Source organism: Petromyzon marinus, chromosome 70 (genome assembly GCF_048934315.1).
Source record: "Petromyzon marinus isolate PM22_M1 ecotype Great Lakes invasive population chromosome 70, UKy_Petmar_22M1.pri1.0, whole genome shotgun sequence".
NCBI lineage: Eukaryota > Metazoa > Chordata > Hyperoartia > Petromyzontiformes > Petromyzontidae > Petromyzon > Petromyzon marinus.
In genome coordinates, this window is record NC_133736.1 from 4,165,449 (window position 1) to 4,172,389 (window position 6,941).

Genomic DNA, 6,941 nt, shown 5'->3' on the forward strand with positions numbered 1-6,941 from the left:
GTGTGTGTGGGTGTGTGTGTGGGTGTTGGTGTGTTTTTGGGTGTGTGTTTGTGGGTGTGTCTGTGCGTGGGTGTGTGTGTGTATGTGTGGGTGTGTGTGTGGGTGTGCGTGTCGGTGTGTTTGTGGGTGTGTGAGTGTGTGTTGGTGTGTGTGGCACAAACGTCGTGGTGACGTCACCGCCACTTAGTGGCGAATGGCGGTTGTTGTTGTTGTGTGTGTAGGTGTATGTGTGTGGGTGTGTGTGGGGTAAAACTACGTGGCCGGGAGTCAAAGCCATTCCCTGTACACCTTGGGGTGCGACAGGGATGTCCTCTGGCTCCCACATTATTTAACATCTATTTTGACCACGTAGTTCGTGAAGCCTTCAATAGCTGTACCGCGGAAATTTCCATTTGGTACAGGTACAATGGGAGGCTGATCGATGCCCGGGTGCGGTCAAGGGATGGCTCACTATTGCTCAACCACGTTATGTATGCCGATGATTTGGTAATTGCTGCTCATTCAGAGGAGGAGTTGGAGAGACTTCTGCTGAAACTAGAGCGTGCCACTAAGAGGTGGGGCCTTACCATCAGCCCCACCAAAACTAAGCACCTGCCTGGGTATTTTGTAACATCGGACACTCCACCCCCATAACTCCTAATCGGTGATGGGGCAGTTGTGGAGAGAGCGGAGAGTTTCCCATACCTGGGCAGTGTGCTCATGACCGGATCCGGTTTAACAGCAGAGGTCTCACTACGAATCAGTCGAGCGGCAATATCTTTTCATCGGTTGCGTAACGCTGTGTGGAAGCTACCTGGTCTGTCGCTCCGCACTAAGCTTCAGGTCTTCTCGGCCACAGTCATTCCCTCCCTTCTCTACGCTTGCGAAACGTGGACCCCCTTAATGGAACATCTTCACCGGTTAGAAACATTTAGGTTAGCCTGCCTACGAACCATCCTGGGTTTAAACAGGCTGGATTGTGTGAGGAGCTCACAAATCCTTGAAAGATCTGGGCAAGGTCCCATCGGTGAGCTCCTCCGGCAGGCAAGGCTGCGTTGGCTGGGCCATGTAGCCCGCATGCCCAGCCACCGCATGCCGAAACAGCTTTTGTTCGGCCGGATCGAGGGGGCTAAACGGGCGCGGCACGGGCTAGAGAAAAGATGGAGTGATGTGGTACAGGAGGACGTGGAGCTGAGTGGACTTGCTGATGACTGGTATCAGCGGTGTCAAGATCGGCCTCTGTGGAGGAGGCTCGTGAAGGACGCTACTGGGCAGTTGGAGGCAGTCGCCCTCCAACAACAACGGAGGGCGGAGGAGCGACGCTCGCAACAACGAGCGGAGCGCCGGGTGGCTAAAGCACAGCAGGTTGGCACAGTAGGGGGCACAGGTGGTGCATCAGCCAGTCATCTCAGTCAGTCGACCCGTGGCACCTGGGTCTGCCCCGTGACCTCCTGCCAGCGGTCGTTCGACACTTCACGTGATGGGCTCAAGGTGCACATGGCCTGGCACAAGCGTCGTGGTGACGTCACCGCCACTTAGTGGCGAATGGCGGTTGTTGTTGGAGGTGTGTGTGTGTAGGTGTGCGTTAAGGCCCGGGTAAAACTACGTGGTCGGGAGTCAGAGCCATTCCCTGTACACCTTGGGGTGCGACAGGGATGTCCTCTGGCTCCCACATTATTTAACATCTATTTTGACCACGTAGTTCGTGAAGCCTTCAATAGCTGTACCGGGAGAATCTCCATATGGTACAGATATAATGGGAGGCTGATCGACGCAGAGGCGTTAGCGCCGGCCGGGGAGAAAAAGCAAAAGTGTTACGCCGTACTCCAGTTCATGGTGAAGCAAAACTTTATCAATCGCGTCGCGAAAGTTAATCGACATCAATTAGAACGATCGCGTTAAAGGTACACCGCTTAAAGAGTCTCCAACCCCGGTCGAGTCTGAGTCGGGGCTGGGTTTCGGTGACCCCGTGACGATAGATTTAAAGGTCACCCATACCTACGGTAAAGTCACGTAGGTAAAAATCAATAAAATAAATGAAAACTACATTAATTTATTTTATTGATTTTTACCTGAGAGCATGAATCCTTGCAGTCACGAAAGCTTAAAATCTAGAATTGAAGGTCACCGCGTTTTAAATTTAAAAATAAAACAACGTTCAAGAAAGATCCCCCGTTTAATTACAAACTTACTCGCAATTATTTTTAGGAGTCAGCGCTACGAACCTGGCGACCCGAGTTCGATTCCCGCTCACGGCCAACACCACCAGTTGCGATTATCTGAACCGGTCCTGGATCTCCCCTAGGTCGACTCAGCCTCAAATGAGTAACTCGGTGCGGTGTGTAGCAGTAAACATCGCCACTGGGGAGACAAAGGCGGCCGGGCGTGATGCTGACCACCCACCCCCTCGTGTGCAGTTCCGGCCTTCATAGGTGCTGCTCGCTAACAGCACTTGCCCCCTACAGCCTGTTAGAGGCTACACGGGGGATCTTTGTCTGTGTATAGGTGCTGCTGCTACTCGCTAACAGCACTTGCCCCTACAGCCTGTTAGAGGCTACACGGGGGATCTTTGTCTGTGTATAGGTGCTGCTGCTACTCGCTAACAGCACTTGCCCCTACAGCCTGTTAGAGGCTACACGGGGGATCTTTGTCTGTGTATAGGTGCTGCTGCTACTCGCTAACAGCACTTGCCCCTACAGTCCTGTTAGAGGCTACACGGGGGAACTTTGTCTGTGTATAGGTGCTGCTGCTCGCTAACAGCACTTGCCCCTACAGCCCTGTTAGAGACTAACACGGGGGATCTTTGTCCTGGTGTGTGTGTGTAGTGTGTGTAGTGTAGTGTGTGTGTGTTGTTTAACAGACCGCATGAAAAACCAAAACATACTCCGAAGCTTTCTCGGATGTCAAAAAAAAAAACCAAAACGATGTTCCGGAATTTCTGTCGAGTCTGTTAAAAGCGACCGTAACGGTTGTGGTGGAGGGTGGTGGTGGGAGAGGGGGGGGGTGGTGGTGATCGCGGTGGGGCCGCGTCGCTTGCGACCTCGCCAGTGGCAGAGCCGGGTTGCACGCAATGGCTCTCTGCCAGCGATGCGACGGAGCGGACACTGAGTAACCGCACGCGGTCCCGTTCTACATCTGTGTGCGGAGCTGGCTGGCGCCGTCGCCATCATCGTCATCCCGCGCCAGGCCCGGGTTGCAGTTTCCGCCGCTGCTGCCGCTGCTGCCGCTGCTGCTCTTCATCTTCTTCATCTTCTTCCCGTCGTCCTCGTCGTCGTCCTCGTCGTCCTCGTCGTCCTCGGCCTTGGCGCTGTCAAACCGCACGCAGGCAAAGGCAAAGATCCCACCGTGTAGCCCCGTCGCACGCCGGTGGGAGACAATCGCCCACACGAGGGAGCGGGTGGGGTGTGGCCGGCAACACGCCCGGCCGCCTTTGTCTTCCCCCCCCCCCCCCCCCCCAGTGCTGGCGATGTTCGCCACGCACCGCGCGCCGGGTTGCTCGTTTTGAGGCCGAGTCGACCTAGGGGAGGCCCCGGGACCGGTTCAGGATGATCGTCACCGGCGGTGTTGGCCGTGAGCGGGAATCGAAGCCGGGTCGCCGGGTTTCATAGCGCAGCGTAGCGCTAACCGCTGCACCACCGCTCCCCACAACTTCTGCTGATGACGATGATTTGAATGCAACTTCTACTGATGACGATTTGAATGCAACTTCTACTGATTACGATGATAACGATGATTTGAATGCAACTTCTACTGATGATGATTTGAATGTAACATCTACTGGTGACGATGACGATGATTTGAATGCAACTTCTGATGGCGATGATGACGATGATTTGAATGCAACTTCTACTGATGATGATTTGAATGCAACTTTTGCTGATTACGATGATGACGGTGATTTGAATGCAACTTCTACTGATGACGATGATTTGAGTGCAGCTTCTACTGATGATGATTTGAATGCAGCTTCTGCTGATTACGATGATGACGGTGATTTGAATGCAACTTCTACTGATGATAACGATGATTTGAATGCAACGTCTACTGATGATGATTTGAATGCAACTTCTACTGATGCCGATGACGATGATTTGAATGCAACTTCTACTGATGACGATGATTTGAATGCAACTTCTACTGACGATGACAATGATTTGAATGCAACTTCTACTGATGACGATGATTTGAATGCAACTTCTACTGATGATGATGATTTGAATGCAACTTCTACTGATGATGATGATTTGAATGCAACTTCTACTGATGACGATTTGAATGCAACTTCTACTGATGACGATAATTTGAATGCAAATTTACCTATGACGATGATTGGAATGCAACTTCCTATGATGACGATGATTTGAGTGCAGCTTCTACTGATGATCATGATGATTTGAATGCAGCTTCTGCTGATTACGATGATGACGGTGATTTGAATGCAACTTCTACTGATGATGATGATTTGAGTGCAGCTTCTACTGATGATGATGATGATTTGAATGCAGCTTCTGCTGATTACGATGATGACGGTGATTTGAATGCAACTTCTACTGATGATAACGATGATTTGAATGCAGCTTCTGCTGATTACGATGATGACGGTGATTTGAATGCAACTTCTACTGATGATAACGATGATTTGAATGCAACCTCTACTGATGATGATTTGAATGCAACTTCTACTGATGACGATGATTTTGATGCAGCTGCTACTCATGACGATGATTTGAATGCAACTTCTACTGATGATGATTTGAATGTAACTTCTACTGATGACGATGATTTGAATGCAACTTCTACTGATGATGATTTGAATGCAACTTCTACTGATGACGATGATTTGAATGCAACGTCTACTGATGATGATGATTTGAATGCACTTCTACCGATGATGATGATTTTGATGCAGCTACTACTCATGACGATGATTTGAATGCAACTTCTACTGATGATGATTTGAATGCAACTTCTACTGATTACGATGACAATGATTTGAATGCAACTTCTACTGATGACGATGATTTGAATGCAACTTCTACTGATGATGATGATTTGAATGCAACTTCTACTGACGATGATCATCATGCAACTTCTACTGACGATGACGATGATCATCATGCAACTTCTACTGACGATGATCATCATGCAACTTCTACTGACGATGACGATGATCATCATGCAACTTCTACTGATGATGATCATCATGCAACTTCTACTGACGATGATCATCATGCAACTTCTACTGACGATGATCATCATGCAACTTCTACTGACGATGATCATCATGCAACTTCTACTGACGATGATCATCATGCAACTTCTACTGACGATGACGATGATCATCATGCAACTTCTACTGACGATGATCATCATGCAACTTCTACTGACGATGATCATCATGCAACTTCTACTGACGATGACGATGATCATCATGCAACTTCTACTGACGATGATCATCATGCAACTTCTACTGACGATGATCATCATGCAACTTCTACTGACGATGATCATCATGCAACTTCTACTGACGATGATCATCATGCAACTTCTACTGACGATGATCATCATGCAACTTCTACTGACGATGATCATCATGCAACTTCTACTGACGATGATCATCATGCAACTTCTACTGACGATGACGATGATCATCATGCAACTTCTACTGACGATGATCATCATGCAACTTCTACTGACGATGATCATCATGCAACTTCTACTGACGATGACGATGATCATCATGCAACTTCTACTGACGATGATCATCATGCAACTTCTACTGACGATGATCATCATGCAACTTCTACTGACGATGATCATCATGCAACTTCTACTGACGATGATCATCATGCAACTTCTACTGACGATGATCATCATGCAACTTCTACTGACGATGATCATCATGCAACTTCTACTGACGATGATCATCATGCAACTTCCTACTGACGATGATCATCATGCAACTTCTACTGACGATGATCATCATGCAACTTCTACTGACGATGATCATCATGCAACCTTCTACTGACGATGATCATCATGCAACTTCTACTGACGATGATCATCATGCAACTTCTACTGACGATGATCATCATGCAACTTCTACTGACGATGATCATCATGCAACTTCTACTGACGATGATCATCATGCAACTTCTACTGACGATGATCATCATGCAACTTCTACTGACGATGATCATCATGCAACTTCTACTGACGATGATCATCATGCAACTTCTACTGACGATGACGATGATCATCATGCAACTTCTACTGACGATGATCATCATGCAACTTCTACTGACGATGATCATCATGCAACTTCTACTGACGATGATCATCATGCAACTTCTACTGACGATGACGATGATCATCATGCAACTTCTACTGACGATGATCATCATGCAACTTCTACTGACGATGATCATCATGCAACTTCTACTGACGATCATCATGCAACTTCTACTGACGATGATCATCATGCAACTTCTACTGACGATGATCATCATGCAACTTCTACTGACGATGATCATCATGCAACTTCTACTGACGATGATCATCATGCAACTTCTACTGACGATGATCATCATGCGTACCCGTGCAGGCCCTTTTCCGCTGGGTGGGGGCGACCCCCTTGGTCATCTCGAAGCTGCTGCTGCTGCTGCTGTAGGGTTGAGGTCACCCTGGCTGACGCGCTCCAAACTCTCCCGTCACCTTCCCCCATTGCCTGCTGCTTCTTCCTCTTCCTGGTGACGTGGTGAGGAGGAGGAGGAAGAGGAGGGGAGGAGGAGGAGGGGGCAGAGGAGGAGGGGGGAGGGGAGGAGGAAGGAGGGGGGAGAGGAGGGGGCAGAGGAGGGTGGGGGGCGGGTAAGAGGAGGGAGTGAGTTGGTGAGCGAGGAGGTGAGTGAGTTGGTGATGGATGAGGTGAGGTGAGTTGGTGATGGATGAGGTGAGTGAGTTGG